Source organism: Sinocyclocheilus grahami, unplaced genomic scaffold (genome assembly GCF_001515645.1).
Source record: "Sinocyclocheilus grahami isolate Dianchi unplaced genomic scaffold, SAMN03320097.WGS_v1.1 scaffold662.1, whole genome shotgun sequence".
Classification (NCBI taxonomy): Eukaryota; Metazoa; Chordata; class Actinopteri; order Cypriniformes; family Cyprinidae; genus Sinocyclocheilus; species Sinocyclocheilus grahami.
The window spans coordinates 100123-118415 of record NW_015505841.1 but is presented as its reverse complement, the minus strand read 5'-3'; the positions used below and the strand labels follow the sequence as shown (position 1 = coordinate 118415).

Sequence of the window (18293 nt, the reverse complement as noted above, 5' to 3'; positions counted from 1 at the left end):
GAGAGAGGACCAGGCCTGGATTTTATTTTGTGTTTTGTGTGCGGCAGTAGTCCGCGAGGGGCTGCCGCTTTACTTTCATTTTGTGTTTGTTTTATAATTATTTTATTAAAGTTCTCTTTAAATGTTCGCCGGTTCCCGCCTCCTTCTGCCCGAACTACGTACGTTGTTACATTGGTGCCGAAACCTGGGAGGAAGGAGGGACACCCTGTCAGAGAGCCCTCGCTGCTGAGGGGGATTGCGATGCTGAGGAGATCGGGCAGCAGGAACAAGCGGAGAGACCACCGGTGGCTGCCCGAAGAGATGGTGCTGGAACTATGGAAGACGAGATGGGACTGAGAGCTTGCGGCTGCACTCCTGGGTCGAGGAGGGGTGGCTGCCATCTGAGAGGGAGTGGAGGAGTCGGCCCCGTTCGCTAGGAGGCCGGAGCCTGCTGCCGTCCGCCATGACTGGGGAGGAGCAGGGAACGGGGGACTCGCTGCCGGCTGCCCTCAACAGGAGGAGCCATCGCCGTCCGCCAGGAAGCAGAGGAGCGGTGGGCCGTCCACCAACGATGTCCAGTACCATCGCATAGCACCACGAGTGAGAGCCTCTCAGCCGGTTGAGGACCAAGCTGCAGTGTGTCCGGACCGATATTTTTTTTTTGTTTGTTTTGTTTTCCTCTCTCCCCTCTCTCGTATCTGTCTCTCCTCATCCTTCCGTCTCCTTTTCTCTCACCTTGTCTGTCTATCCTTACCCCCAGGTAAGCTGCGGCCACCGTGATCGGGGTTGGGAGGGGCGATGGGGGTATGTGACGAGTGGGGGCGGGGCCGAGAGCCGTGGGAACGGAGTGAGGCCGGTGGAGTAATTGATAATGAGCGACACCTGCACCACTCACCGGTCTCGAGTCCCAAGGAGGAGGCATTACGACAGTGTTGGAGGAGAGAGGACCAGGACTGGATTTTATTTTCTGTTTTGTGTGCGGCAGTAGTCCGCGAGGGGCTGCCTCTTTACTTTCATTTTGTGTTTGTTTTATAATTATTTTATTAAAGTTCTCTTTAAATGTTCACCGGTTCCCGCCTCCTTCTTCCCTTAATGCACTGCTTTCAATGACACACACACACACACATCACTCGCACACAGAGATCGGAGATTGTGCTGCACACACAGAGAAATATTCAGGAGCACAGAAACTTGTTGTTAATGCTGCCCGTGACTTTTGTTAATAAAATAGCTTCAATATTTCAATACAACGAGGAGGTAAAATCACAGTGTGACGAGTGGGGGCGGGGCCGAGAGCTGTGGGAACGGAGCGAGGCCGGTGGAGTAATTGATGATGATGAGCGACACCTGCACCACTCACCGGTCTCGAGTCCCATGGAGGAGCTCCGGAAGGATAAAAGGAGGAGTTACGACAGTGTTGGAGGAGAGAGGACCAGGCCTGGATTTTATTTTGTGTTTTGTGTGCGGCAGTAGTCCGCGAGGGGCTGCCGCTTTACTTTCATTTTGTGTTTGTTTTATAATTATTTTATTAAAGTTCTCTTTAAATGTTCGCCGGTTCCCGCCTCCTTCTGCCCGAACTACGTACGTTGTTACATTGGTGCCGAAACCTGGGAGGAAGGAGGGACACCCTGTCAGAGAGCCCTCGCTGCTGAGGGGGATTGAGATGCTGAGGAGATCGGGCAGCAGGAACAAGCGGAGAGACCACCGGTGGCTGCCCGAAGAGATGGTGCTGGAACTATGGAAGACGAGATGGGACTGAGAGCTTGCGGCTGCACTCCTGGGTCGAGGAGGGGTGGCTGCCATCTGAGAGGGAGTGGAGGAGTCGGCCCCGTTCGCTAGGAGGCCGGAGCCTGCTGCCGTCCGCCATGACTGGGGGGGAGCAGGGAACGGGGGACTCGCTGCCGGCTGCCCTCAACAGGAGGAGCCATCGCCGTCCGCCAGGAAGCAGAGGAGCGGTGGGCCGTCCACCAACGATGTCCAGTACCATCGCATAGCACCACGAGTGAGAGCCTCTCAGCCGGTTGAGGACCAAGCTGCAGTGTGTCCGGACCGATATTTTTTTTTTGTTTGTTTTGTTTTCCTCTCTCCCCTCTCTCGTATCTGTCTCTCCTCATCCTTCCGTCTCCTTTTCTCTCACCTTGTCTGTCTATCCTTACCCCCAGGTAAGCTGCGGCCACCGTGATCGGGGTTGGGAGGGGCGATGGGGGTATGTGACGAGTGGGGGCGGGGCCAAGAGCCGTGGAAATGGAGCGAGGCCAGTGGAGTAATTGATGATGATGAGCGACACCTGCACCACTCACCGGTCTCGAGTCCCAAGGAGGAGGCATTACGACAGTGTTGGAGGAGAGAGGACCAGGACTGGATTTTATTTTCTGTTTTGTGTGTGGCAGTAGTCCGCGAGGGGCTGCCTCTTTACTTTCATTTTGTGTTTGTTTTATAATTATTTTATTAAAGTTCTCTTTAAATGTTCACCGGTTCCCGCCTCCTTCTTCCCAACTACGAACGTTGTTACACACAGTTCCCTTTCGTGGAACTTCGAACTGCGTTCTCTAGGGGTCGCTATGGGGAACGCCTCGTCGTGACCCGTGTCTGAAGCCTACATTGAAAAAACACCAACTTGTTTGGCCGGCGACAGCCATGACGTCACTACCATCGCAACTAGTACAAAATAGGCGCCGGTAGCGCACATCATCACTTTTCTTCGTCTTCACTGACCGTTCTGTTTGAAGCGTGCATTCCAAAAGCAAAGTAAGAGTATTTCTTTTCCTACTATGGCGAGCACTAGCGGAGCATTTAGAAAGTGTGTACATCCGTGTCAGCGGTTTCTGACACCCGATGATTCACACGATCTATGCGTTGTGTGTTTGGGCGAGGAGCACGCACACGATGTCTTCGAGGAGGCAATCTGCGTGCATTGTGAGAGCTTTTCGCTGAAAAAGCTCCGTTCTCGTTTGTCTCTCTTCTCGAGTGGAGAGGGACAACCATCGGTTTCCCGCGGCTCGGGACCCGCCGCTGCTGAGGAACGGAGGAGAATGAGCTCATGGGGATCTTAGGTGGACCTAGCCGATGAGGCTGAAGGGGGGGTTCCCCTCTTCCGCGCATCGGTGTCGGGCGAGAGACAGCCGCTGGACGATGATATCCTCTCTTTGATATCCCTCTTCCGGCGGGCCGATATGGTCGGGGTTCCATGAACTTAAATGCCAGATAATATGATAAGTGTCCACGTGAAGCAGGCTTTGCGCATTTCTCCAAATGCCACGTGAGTGGGGGATGTGCACGTGAAGCTGTGCGCATTTCGTAAAGCGTTACCCAATGTTCTATAGGTGACATGTAAAACTGATTACCATGCTTTTTTCTTCTTCTTTTTTTTTAGAAATTACAATATAGGTGACAATTATGCTTTGGACATGTTTTGGGTATGAGAATTATTCATATAATTTTTTTTTCAGTTCTGAATGATGCACAAACCTGGTGTCTATTTATTTATTTGTTTATTTATTTCCTTCCTTTTAGGTCCAATGTTATAACACTTGCCCTTTTTTTGTGTGTGTGTGTGTGTCTTTGTGAAATGCCTCAACACTACACAAACAGCTCATGCATCTAATTTGTCATTGCGACTCAGTGTGTCCTATTGCAATGTACACATCCTGCCATTTTTGACATCACTGATATTGATTGAATATGTCTTATCATTGACGTGACATTAAACCTGGCATGACACGTCTTGACATGGCATATTCGAATGTGTGCAAGCAATGACAGGGAAGATTTTCAGGAACTTAAATATGGGTGTATTACTCACACAACAGCTACCAAATGGCTTTAAATATAGCACACCAGTCATATGTACCTTTTTTGTAGCCCTGTATTTGTATAGAAAAGAACAGTATGAACACAACATTTCTCCTTTTGTGTTTCACGGAATATGTCAAAACAGCTTTGTGTTTGCATGAAGGTGCATAAATGATGACATATTTTGTGGGTAAACTATTTGAACTAGTGAACTGTAAAAAGTGATACAGTATTTGTGATATTTTCTTAAATGTAACTTCTTTTATTTTTAAACAAGACTTCTCAAATACCACAACAACTATATGAGGAAGTGTTCAAGAACAACAAGTTAAGAAATCTCCTCTTCAAGTGTGTGCACATTATAAACTTTTTGAAAGGACATTTCCTCTGCAGACTGACTTTCACGTCTGTCTCGTACAGTTATGGTTTACCTCGCCTCTGCGAGCATTGTGGGAAATGTCAGTCACATAAACCTCATAAAGCAATCTATCATCATGTAAGTCACCTCTCTCTGTGTATGTTTTGCTCTATGTGAAAACGAGTGCAAGAAACTTTATTTAACAATTTACCACTTGCTTATCCAAGCTCCATTTATAACCAATAAAACACACACACACACACACACACTCAAACAGACATAAAATATGAGCATGTTAAACATTTCATATATGGTGTTCATTACTCATCATAAAATTCATAAAATATTGCTTCCTAAAAAAGGAAATAAATCCAAAACAATATCCATAAAATATATGTATATTTTCCATACACATGAAGCTTATAATTTTTAGAAGTAAACATAAAATCTGCATTAGAGAGAAAAAAAAACTGAAAAAAATGCAAAACTAAAAAATTCAAAATGAAATACAAATATTTATTGAGAAATATTAAATGTAATCTTAATGAAATCTGCTGTGATATGAAATAAAACTGCAACATAAATGCCAGCTACACATTGAATAAACCTGATAAAACAGCAAGGTAAACCGTGCAGCTTTAGAAACATCTATTCCTGTCTTCTGGACACACACACACATATGCATGCACACACAAACTGTGTCAAATTAGGTGTAAAAGCTCAGTTCTGGTCCCTTTAAAGCAGGTGTACCTTGAATACAGGCATCTGGCCGCTGTGAACGCGTCTCTTTCACATGTGCTGATCCTGAATCCTGTCCAGTAGACGTCTCCTTCTGTACTTCTGCCTAGAAATGTACTGTAAGTTCCCTTTTGCGTCTGTTTTGTTCTATTTCAGTCTACCTGTTCTTTCGCTCTTTCTGTGTGGATTTGTCTCACTCTGTCCACGGTTTCATTGCAAGTTCCACAACATTTGCTGCAGACTCTGAGTGTGTGTGTGTGTGTTACCAGCTGCTCTGAGGTGCGACTGTGCTGCTGAACAAAATTACTGGAAAGAGAGAGCGAGAGAGGGAGAAAGAAAAGAGAGGAGGACTGCCCATGTCCTGTCTCTCTCTTTCGTTCTCTCTCGTTCTCTCTCATTCTCTCTCTCCAGAGACAGGTCACTGTCCCGCTCTGCTTGCTGTTATTTTTAGAAGCGGCCAAGCCGTGAATCAAAGGCTCGCAAAAGAAACAGGCACATGTCATACATACGCCAGCAGATCAGGGGATCTCTATCTCACACACATGAACACACACAATCCCTGCTCAGCCATTTGTGCAAATTTCATCAGCCCTGGTGTAGAGAAACTGCAAGATGCTTGATTTTTGTGAGGAGGGTTGTACATTGTGTTCTCATAATGCATTACAGTGAAACCTCAATATATCTGCTATAATAATTTCGTTTCAGCAATAATGGCCAAAGATAAAGCCACCTGATCTATAGATACATGATAGATCCTAGCACAAAGGCAATTAGTCAAGGTCACGTGAAACCTTCAGTCCTTCAGTTCTCCAACAATCGGTTAAATCAGAGATGCCACATTCATCACATACACAGAGTTAAAACCAGCCTGAAATAGCAATTGCAATTCCAATGGATGATGCACAACGTCTGTTTTAAATAAACTGAGATCATATTGTCTAAATTGCAGTGCATGAATTAAATCACATTAGCCTGTATGATATATATATATACTCATTAAATCACAGTTGCACATCAGTGTCATTAAAGTCTCATAGACCCTTTACTAAAATCAGTTCATCCGAAAACAATAAATGAGATCTGTCTCAGAATCCATTTAATTACCATAAAACATATCTGCCATGCAGGACTGACATAACATTAAAGTAATGAATAGTCTAGTTAAAGACTGCCCTCTCTTTAAAGACAACCAAACAAGATCCATCAAAAGCTGAATATTCCTGTTCAAAGCTTGACAAGAGAATTGATGAAGTGAAATTAAATATACTCGATGTGCAGTATATGTGGCCATTTGTAAAGACTGAGAGCTAAGTCATATTTATAAGACAGACATCAAGATACATCTTAAAGACATAGTTCACCCAAAAATGAAAATTCTGTTATCATTTACCCATATGTTCAATAATCTTCAAAACACATAAAATAATACCAATATTAAATATATTTGAAAGAAACCTGAGAGATTTCAGGGCTCGCAAAATCGCTAGCCCGACGTCCCGGGGCTATTGTGTTTTCCAGTCGGGCTACCAAAATGTATCACTGCCATGCCCGACGGGCTATCTTGAATATTGATATAAAAATCCCTTCCTTGATTCGCGTTGTTCACTCACTTGTAGGGGTGAAATGGATCATAGTTTATCATTTACACGTGTTTCTAAGTCTTACCAATTTAAACATGCAGGTGTTTTAAACCATTCATGCGCATGAAGAATTCAGTTCGTGCTCGCACAAACACAGAAATGATTCCTCTTTCGCTTAAACGGACACATACACGCAAAAGTATCTCAAAATAACTATCTCGGCAAGTATTTTCATGTCTTAAATGAACGTAAATAGTGGAGAAAGAAATTGCACGTGTATTATTATATTGGATCCATGCATTCGGTCTTAAAGGGGCAACAGCCTATAAAAACCTGCTGTTTAAGCGCCACCTGCTGTCAGAGAGTGACATTTGCGTCTCATTCAGCCCATCTGCTGTTTTTGTTTCATTCATATTTTTTATGTAGTATCACAAAGCTAAAGTCAGACAATTTTGTTTTTGTTTCAGATTTGACAATCTAAATAATATGTATGCAACATCTTTGTTTGGATCATGATTAAAATACACAGGAAAAACCTTGCTTTACTTGCATGGAGAAATTTATTTTATTGTATTATTGATTTGATTTGGGATTTGTTTTAAACTTTCGTTTGACATTTGTTTTGACAATGTTTGACATTTTCAATTTGTGAAAATTAATGTGCAGCCTTTTGGTCTGAGAAATAACAAAAGGACACCTTTTTAAAATCGGTCTTAAATCTAATTTGAAATTGTGGGGAAATTGTATTGTGAAATCAGTATCGTGAATTATATCACATCGTGAGTTGAGTGAATCCTTACATCTGTAACAATTAGTCCACTGAAGGCGAGTTAAAGTGAGAACCCAAGTGCAGTTTATTTACATAAAGACGAAACATAATCCAAAAGACTTGACTTGGCATGAACAGACTCACCAACAGCAGAGTTACAACATCAAAGCTAGACAAAGAACAAAGGCAACATGAGGGCTATTTTTATCAAACAATGAGGGTCACATGACAAGAACCAACCAATGAGAAACAAGACACATGACTAAGACAACCAATGAGAGCATGACACATGAACCAAGAAACCAATCAGAACATAACACAAGGGAAGGGAATCACATGACAGAACATGACTGTGGCCAAACTACAAAATAAAAGACATGAAAACAATGAACATGACAAAACCCAAAACAGACCTTACAACATCCCTATATGCTACTAGTATTTGCTGTGGTATCGAAGTAGTAAATTGTTATTTAAATAATAAGTGTTACTTAAATAATAAAGAACCATTTTTTTTTTTTTGCTCATCTGAAAAATTATCCGATCTGTGACTCCGAAATGTGATATGATAATGTAATATAATCCAAACCGTGAGATTTGTGATTCGTTGCACCCCTACTCTCTTGACTTGTTATTTGAAGAAAAAATACAATATATTTTATTCGGGCTGGTTAAATTCATTTTTGGGCTACCAAAATCTGAAGAATGTCTGCTCAAAGGGCTACCAGGGATTTTGAACTTTTGCAAGCCCTGGATTGACCATTGAATGTCCATTCCAAAAGTAAAAGTAATCTATATAAATCAAGCAGCTTAATCCAAGTCTTCTGAAGAGACACAATTGCATGATGATGGACAGATTTAATTTAGGTTTTCATTTACATATAACATTGATTAACACACTATCCCTAAGTCATCCCTTTAATGACAGAAACACAGATTTACAGCACAGCCATCTGTCTCTGTACAGATTCCATTAGCTCATTACGCTCTCCTAAAGAACAAAATGAGAAACGGTCAGCAAAACTGTGTATGTGTGTGTTTTAACTAAGTGTGTCTGAACCTTTTGCAGGAATTCACACAAAGACTACCTGGACACTGTTTTAAACTAAGTGAGCTGCCAGCCTCATCTCACTAGTATTTGTAGGTAGTTGCATGTGATTTTGGCACTAGAGCTGTGAGTCAATTTAAAATAATAATTAATTGCACAGGTGTCTGTGATTAATCACACCTAAAATTAAAATTTGTGATAACATTTTAGATTAGGGAACACATATTCACTATTAACTAAGAGCTTTCCCTCAATAAACTCCAAAATTGCTGCTTATTAATAGTTAGTAAGGTAGTTGTTAAATTTAGGTATGGGGTTTAAGGATTAAGGGATCTAAAATATGGTCTTGCAGTACTTATAAATATGTGCTTTATAAGTAGTAATAGCATAATAACAGTCAATATGCTAGTAATATGCATGCTAATAAGAAACTAGTTAATAGTGGGAATTGGTCGCTAAACTAAAGAGTTACCAAATTGGTAATCATGTACATACTAAAACCAAAATATCTTTCTTGATGAAAGTACTGATACCAATAGCAAAATTCATGTAACAACTTTAAATAAATCAAATAAATTTATATCACATGTAACATAAACCCATTACGTCCTTTGCTATTGTTTTAACAAGTTAAATTTTTTTTCTCTCCCGTATTTAATATTAAACCCTGAAATTAATGCACCATAAGGTTGAGCACCATTCAGAAATTAAATGAGAATGCCTAATTAAAATATGTAATCTTCAAACTTGTGTTCTTCATTCATTGTCAATGTAATTAAAAAAAAATGAATTAGCTCATATGTAAAGAGTTAGATAATGCTTTGTTAACATTATATGTGTGTGTGTGTGTGTGTGTGTGTGTGTGTGTGTGTCCATACCCACACACGCTATTGTGAGGTAAAGATATTCCCTGAGTGTCCAGCATGACGCAAGAACCCTTGAGCGGTCAGGGGTTATTTTTAGCCTCTTCCAGGAGTGTCACAGAACAACGACTGCAATAAACAATGTTTCTATAATCCCTGGACATAAAATTCCTCATGTCAAACTTGGGACATCACACATAAAAAGGACTACAGCATGCTTATGAATTACTCATGAGCTCATTCTGAAAAACATTCAACAAGATACGTGTGCTTTATTAACAGTGTTGGGCAAGTTACTTCCAAAATGTAATACATTATATATTACTAGTTACTGTCTTTTGAAAGTAATTAGTTACATTACAATATTACTGTCTCTGAATTGTAATGCGTTACACTACTTTTGAGTTACTTTCACCAAAATATCCACAGATTATAAAATGCCAAAATGTAGCTTATTGCTGCTCATTATACATCCAGTGGAGGGTAATATGGTAGGTCTATATAGCATAAAATTATAAAATCATATTTAGATACAGGTATGTAGGTCTACATTAATGTTACGTTGTAGTTTAGGTTAAAAACACATAAGCACAAACCTCATTATTACATTCATAAATAACACCGGTAAATAAAGCGAAATGTTATAATGTACAAACAATAAACACAATACCTAGCCTATAGGCTATATTGAACGGATTCAGAAGAAAACAAGAATGAAAAATATAAGCTAAACAAGGCTAAAATTAATTAGGCTAATTCAATGCGAAACTGAACGCAAACGGCGCTCTTGGTTATAATGTACAAACAATAAACACAATACCTAGCCTATAGGCTATATTGAATGGTTTCAGAAGAAAACAAGAATGAAAAATATAAGCTAAACAAGGCTAAAATGAATTAGGCTAATTCAATGCGAAACTGAACGCAAACGGCGCTCTTGCACAGCCTACCTCTCTCATTCAGCATTAATCCAATTAAATGTCCCCATCATAGGCGGAGTGTGGGGAAGGCTATAAGCCCTGGCCATGGGGACTTGGGGCAAAAATGGCACTAAATTGGACAAAAATGCCCCTGTACAAACAAATTAAATATTACGTCTGTTGCTAACAAAGTGAAAATGAATAGACAGTGTCGATTGTGGCATTAAATTAAGATCTGATCATATTGCACCGTATTTCATTTTAGGTGTTTTTACAGTGTTAACCATTCACACACAATTCTGTTGAGCTTAGGAATGCAATGGTCAATCAGAGGCGTTCAGTTGAGTCATCGTTGAAAAGTTTTGTTGAGTGCGTGCGCGTTCTCTAACTGAATTCCGGACTCTTGTGAATTCTCTCATCATAAACAACAAAGCGCAGATGTACGTACAATGTAAGTAAGAGATTCATCTCACAGTGTATACAGCTTCAGTGTTTAACGGCATTTTTTTTTTTTGAGAGTGCTTAAACTCGGGATAGAGCAAAGTTAGTGATAATGTCACTTTCTATAGCCTATATAATTTATTCGCTGTTTGAATAGCCATGGAAAGGAAACTTTATAATTATCAATTGCTACTGTTTTTATTAAATTGTAATCTCGTTAAATACAAATTCAGTCCCATTAAACATGCTTTATTAGCCTACATGACACCCTGGTTCTTGACTAAAAAGACGGGTTTATGATGTTTTAATACATTTGGCTGCTTTTAGCCGTACCCTGGAGTTGGTTCACCCTCCGCCTATGGGGTCCATATTTGTGATGTATTTGAATGCTAAACTATTAGGCTATTTATTATGTAAAACCAGGCTTACTTAACAAACTTAAAAACATCCTCGTCACAATCAAATGTGTGTTTGGCCCGAGCTCAGGCTGAACGGCACGGATTGTAGGCCTACTACACAGTACGCACTATTTAAATTAACCAGTGTATCTATATGTTTGGTTGACTGTATTTTATTCTGATAATGAACAGGTTACAACGTTTGCAATGCTGTAGGCCTATGTGTGTGCGTGAGGTGCCGGCACGATCGAACAGCGGAAACAAACAACAACAAAAAAATACTCCGTAATATTTGGTCATACAGATCATTTAAAACTGCAATGTGTTAACTTTTATTTCTGTCATCTCGGTTTCCTTTCCGTGGACTTTCGTAGAGCGCCGCGCCACACAAATAGCCTATGAACCAAACTCAGCAGCATATCTCTCTGTCTTTTCCTTTCGTTTTGTCAATCTGTTAATTAGGCTATTTAAGTCAAATATTTAGCATATTCATTAATTTTATATATAGACTATGATTTAATAAAAACAGATTTTGTTATGTTTAGTTCAACTTAATTTTTGTTGTTTGTCTGCGCTCGTCCGCCGTATTTTTTTCTCTTCTCCGACCCCACAGCTCTCTCCGATAGCTTACTGTTAGTGGCACCAGTCCAGGTTTTACTCGTGCTATTTCTCCATGTTGAGAGTTTGGTGTCGCACATATTGCATCTGACTATGCATTTTTATCCTTTTCTCTGATGAACTGAAAATAACAGGAGTGTGTCCATCTCACATGTAGAATCAGTCTCTGCAGTCATCTCAACCATTTAATTCCAGCAACAGGAAATAGATTAACTATTTTACCCGCAGATTTTTTTTCTCTGGTGCTGTTTTGCGGTGTTGGTAAATTCACCACTTAATTTTGAGTTAAAATAAATGTAGAATCCTTCTCTGCAGTCATCTCAACCATCTTAATTCCAGCAACAGAACGAACGAACCATTTTACCCGCTGAATTTTTTCTCTGGTGCTGTTTTGCGGTGTTGGTAAATTCACCACTTAATTTTGAGTTAAAATATGTTGTTGTAACTTGCGTTACTGAGATTGTAAAGAGTAATAATATTACCCAAATGTTATTAGTAATGCGTTATATTACTGCGTTACAGCAAAAAGTAATATAGTACTGTAATATTATTACTTTTGTGATGCGTTACTCCCAACACTGTTTATTAAACACTGAAACACACATTAAACATTAACTGTTCCAAAGGTATAGCCACAGACACATGATATTTCACTCAAAAAAAAAAAAGAAAGAAAGAAAGAAAGGAAAATTATGTTATCATTTACTCACCCTCAAATTGTTCCAAACCTGTAAGAATGTCTTTATTTTGTGTTCTGCAGAATAAAGAAACTCGTACAGAATTGGAATTTTCATTTTTGGGTGAACTATCACTTTAAGTCTTAACTGAAAACTTTTTATGCTTTTTGGCCATTCACTTACACGAAAATGGCATTTTGGGGGCCTGAAAATGCAGACATCTGAAAATGGATTTCAAAGTGCAAGTTTTTGAAAATTATACTGTTATAATCTCTGTATACTACAAAAACACAAATTTGTTTAAAAAAAACAGTGACACCATCTGCACATGTATTATGTGTTCAGAACATCATTGTCTGTCATGTGATAAACAGAGGCCTTGTCTCGGCAGAGGCAGCCAAAATACAAACTTCACCATTTAAAAAAGGTTAACAGCCAATTTAGTGATACTGTAAGGAATTTTCTCAAGAAAACCATTACTGATGTATAAAGTAACTGGCATTATTGTGTACAATTGGGCAAGTACAGGTGCAACATTTCATTCACCAGCTCCAATGGTAATCTGAAACATGCCCTACATTTTTTTCTATTTGATTAATTGCCTGCTAAAGTTACAAAATTGAAAGAGGATTATTTAGTGGTGTTAGGATGAAACCAATTGTTCTCATTACATGTCAGTAAGCTTTGGTTTTAAAATAACAGTTTTATGAAAGACATTTACAATTATTTAGTTCAAATAAGCAAGTATGTCAACATTGAGTTCTTGCAAACATTCTGAACAATCACACAGAATAGAAAGCGACAGTTTAATTGTCCAGTTAGGTAAATGCATAACTGAAGTTGACTCAAAAATAACATCTTGGTGTATATCAGTTAATATGCAGTTACTGTGAATATATGTCAGCAAGCTTAAAGCAGCAACATTTTAAGAATAAATTCAACATTATGAAAATATATCTAAAAAGTGAACTCAAAGAGGACAGTGTTGCCAAATGCTTAACATTAAAACTTCTTAGCATGACTTGATCTTCTAAAATGTCAAATAAGAACAAAATTTCTCTCACATTCCCCTTGACATTTCACTACCTACTGTGAGATGTTCAATTAAAAAATCTATTTCAGTAACTTAATTAAACTGAAGAAAACTTTTCCACACAATCATGAACAACAAAATAAGAACAAGTTAGTTTAACTAGAAAACGGTCAGTAGCACTGTACGGGGGAAGTCGTGGCCTAATGGTTAGAAGGTCAGACCCGTAACCCAAAGGTTGTGGGTTCAAGTCTCATACCGGCAGGGATTGTAGGTGGGGGGAGCGAATGTACAGCGCTCTCTCCTACCTTCAATACCACAACTGAGGTGCCCTTGAGCAAGGCATCGAACCCCCAACTGCTCCCCGGGCGCCGCAGCATAAATGGCTGCCCACTGCTCCGGGTGTGTGTGTTCACTGTTGTGTGTGTGCACTTTGGATGGGATAAATGCAGTGTCCATGTCATGTCACTTCACTTCACTGTTTATTAGCATGCTTAATTTAATATATTATTATGTTATAGCACAGCCATTGCTTGGACTGAAAAAACACACTATTACCATCATGCTGTCTGTATGAATTTTTTTTATCTTTTTAACTGATGCATGTCTGAAACATAAATTAAATCATTCTAATAGCAAATTACTTTTTAGACTATTAGAATGGTTACAGTTGCAAAAATGCAACATTTACTACTGAATTACAGAAGTATGCATACAGTGACAGTTTTATGCAATCAAAGTGCAACATCTCATTCTTAATGTTTTTGTCTTCAAACGCCAGGGAAATAAAGTAAATAAATCAAACAGTAACTGAGCCTGTGTTCACTGAGAGCAGACAGCACACACTGAGTTTGTAGGTAGACCACAGGCAGCAATAGCATCATTACACCGCACAATGAAATGAAACATGTATGGAAGGAAATGACAGTTAGATGACATTTCCCATGAGTCTCCACATGGCCGTTAATCCAGCTGCCTTTGTGTTTGTGTCAGTCTTTGACCAATGAATGTTCAAGGACATTTGAAAATTGACATGATCTTTGACATTTAAGATTATATTAATTTCAGGAAATAATAGGGTAGGGTTTTCCTGGACCATGGGAACCTAGAATGCACTGCTGCTTTTCCTGGAAAATAAGTCGTACCTGAATATAAATTGCGGCGTCAAAGTCAAAACTGCATTGTTGAGAGAGGAAAAAAAGATCTGTTGTATTTTAGTAATACATACAGAAATCATTATAAAGAAAGAAGAAAAAAAATAAATATTTATAAACATGTTTTTTAGTTTCCCTCACACCACAAAAAAAAATTTAATTAATTAAAAAATCCTTTAAATTTAATGATACTCAGAACAGAACAGGAATGAAAAACAAAAGTATAAAACAAACAAATTACGGTATCATTTATTATAAACAATATTTATTCTAAATACCAAGCCTAAAATTTATTTAAAATTGAACTGAAACTGTCGCTGTGTGGGAAATGTGCTATACAGATAAACTTGTGTTTAAGTACCTCTCTCATTCGACAAATCCAGATGTGTGCACTTTACACATGTTTTGTGTGCTTGATGTTAATTGCAATATATATGTAGCTTTGGAATATAAATATGTTTCAGATGCTAAATAACAGGTGACTTACAGTATATTCTGGAAAATATCTGTCATGACCGGTGTAGGCAGGAAGCTGTCATATTTAGAAGTTCTCAGAAGCTCTATAATTAGTGTCCCAAATGGCAGTCTAAATTTGCTCACAAAAGTTCACAACAGCACCACTGACCACCAACACTGAAGCATCAGCTGTCTTCACTTCACTATTCTCCCTACACAAATGACTTGACAGACCCCTCTGTAAAAATACAATATTTCTATTCATTCATCCTACAAAGGATTTCACATTTGGTATGACCACACATCATGCAACTGTAAATAAGTCAGCCGGATATGTGACACATGCATTTGTGCCAGGAATGGATGCATCTACCTTTGACGTCAGTGACAAAAAGTATGGGTTGTATCCTCCCTTTTAAAAGCTGATTGGTCTTTTTTATTCACTATAACAATGCATGTGTCATGGATCTCTGTTCTAGAACACACACAAGAACAAGAACGAAGATGAATGCAGAAGGTAGTCCACAAGCAAATAATCCACATAAAGAGAACAGCAACAACACATTCAAATTAGACGAGACCAGACAACAACCAACAGAAACAGACAAACATATAAATAAGGCTAATTAATGACACACACACCTGAACTAAATAATGAAATCAAATCAACAACCTTGACAACAAACTCTATAGAGGACAAGGCCAAACCAAAACAAAGTCCAGACTGAATGATATCATGACAGCATGATTATGGCTGACTTAATTTTATTATTTACTTTTGCTATTGTTTTTCCCCTGCTGTCTAAAAAACCTGCAACTCATTTTGGGTCACTTTGAGAAGTGCAGCCATATCCAAGACACACACACAGACATTTACACTGATCCGCCTCGTTTCACAGCTGAAGTGAGTCCTTCTTGAAAAACCCGTCTGGAAACCCACAAACAGACAGACAGACAGACAGAAGGATGGAACAGAGAGGTGAAGAGAGCCATAACGCAAAAGAGGGGAAGAGAAAATGGTTGAAAAGGAGTCAAAGCGGATTCAAAGGCTGATAAAAGCATCTGTGATCAACACGCACCTTCTCTTTCATGTCAATGGAGAGCAGAGGAATAAATGATAGCAGGTGCGAGATCTGACTCAAAGCCTATTGGACTAATTCTGTGTTCCAATCAATGTGGGATATTTCTACTAAATATCACAGACTTCCAGCCATATCAGCATTCTGTTGAGTGAAGACTCAGAGCACATAAAAAATGGCCATACTAGCATTTGTTTTGCAGGTGTACGAATATCAACCGGAAGGAACATTTACCCTTTTATACACTTGTCTCTGCAAACATTTGCCAAACAGATTTAGTGTCAAAACATTCACTCACTGATGCATTTGTTTCCTCAAAAGTGATTGTCTATCATTAACAGAGTGCCACCATGTTCATGGGACATCATACATCTCCAAAAAGAACCAGTAGTTTAATCCAAGTCTGAAGCAACATGATCACTTTGTGTGATGAACAAAGCAACATTAAAGCTTTTCCAGTTGATGCTGTACATGTTGATTTTGAAATATACTGTACCTACAATCAACGTATGAAAAGAGAATGAGTGATAATAGGAGACGATTGGATGAGCAACACGATCCAGAAAGAGATTATTACCCAGTGTGTTCATGCTGTTCAGAGTGAAAATTGTGCCACAGACTGTGATGTCTATGGACTGACAGCTAAAAGTACAACAGATGTCAGCACTTCAGAACAATTTCCTTGCAGCCTTCAGTATGCTGACAGTAATCTTGAGTCACCCGTACTCATGCAGTCATTGAGTGTGACCCAGAAAATGGAGACACTAAAGGCCTTAAAGGAATAGTTCATCCACAAATGAAAATTTGCTGACAATTTACTCACCCTCAAGCAATTCAATACATAGATGAGTTTATTTCTTTATCTGAACAGATTTGGAGAAATTTAGCATTGCATACCCTGCTCACCAATGGATCCTCTGCAGTGAATGGGTGCCACCAAAAAAAAAGACCAAACCGCTGATAAAAACATCACAATAATCCATAAGTAATCCAAAGCAATATTACTGATAAGGACTCATATTTTAGCCACGCAGAAGCAATGGTTTGAAGTTAAAAATGTCTTGATGGATTTTTTTATAACAAACATCAAGTGTAGCATGTAGCGTTAGTTCTGGCAGGTCACATAAGTCACGCATGCATCAGCTGACTCTCAGCTGGTCCGTGTCTACCTATAGGGATGCGACACCTATCACAGTACCCATATATAAGATCCTTCAGTATTATCAGCACCATTTGCATTGCTCAATAGCCAGTGTTGGGGAGTAACTAGTTACATGTAATGGCGTTGCATAATTTAATTACAAAATAAATGTAACTGTAATCAGTTACAGTTACTAAGAAATAATGTATAATTAAATTAGTTACTTATGAAAATGTTAACGATTACAAAGGGGGTTACATTTGAATATTTACACACATCTACATACAGATTTAATTGATTTCTTTCCCAAATTGCTCTGACTACTCTAAAATATGAGCAGAGGTGGACAGTAACTAAGTACATTTACTTGAGTATTGTACTTAAGTACACTTTTTGAGTATCTGTACTTTACTTGAGTATTATTTTTTCTGGAAACTTATGACTTTAACTTCACTACATTTGAAAGACAAATATTGTACTTTTCACTCCACTACATTTCTATCAAGATCCTCAAAGTAGAAAGTCATTAGCTTTGAAAGTCAGTGGGTGATTTTTTTTCTTCTCTAAAAACTGTATTTTTTTCAGTCAGTTTATCAGTAATCACTCTTGTAGGACTACATGAAGTGATTTCCCAGCTTTTTTTGAACACTGACCAGTTCCAAATGTTAGATTTATTTACAACAATTCAATAATAATAAGTTAATATTGTGGTTTATATTAGGCACAATATTGTCTGATTTTGCTAAATTGTGTAAGTGAAAATATTACCTATAAAGCCTCAGAAGAACTGTTGTGCATCTCCTAATAAAACACAATAGCTGTTGGACTTGAAGCAGTGCAGACCGTTCTGTGTGTGACATCAAAGTACTGCGAGAGCGATTAAACAGCATTTTTAAATTTTTTGTTTTAATGTCAAATAAGTCTTGCTGTTTTGATTTTTTGTTAAAGCAGTGCTGCTGTTGTAAAGTTATATACATCTACAGTTGTGTTGCTGGGTTTTAAAGCAGGTTTGATTTTTTTTTTCTTCCTTATCAGTCTGTATTTACAGCAATTTCACTGTCCACTCTGTTCAAATGTGGATGAATGGCTACACATAGATGTGTCCAGAACTGTGTGAGATCACTACCATATTGCTTTTGTGGGGGTGGGTAGGGGTGTTAAATGATATTTGTTTTGTTTTGTTTAGTTTTTACCAATGCATAGGTTTTTAAAATTCTAAAAGCTCTTTATTCCAAAGATACTACAAGCTAGT

At 38.8% G+C, this 18293-nt stretch overlaps 1 protein-coding gene across 2 annotated transcripts in view; it reads right to left on the bottom strand.

Moving 5' to 3' along the window:
* Nucleotides 1–18293, bottom strand: part of LOC107558862 (regulator of G-protein signaling 3-like) — a 181369-nt gene that overhangs the window by 69479 nt on the left and 93597 nt on the right. The gene's annotated exons all lie outside the window — the stretch shown is intronic.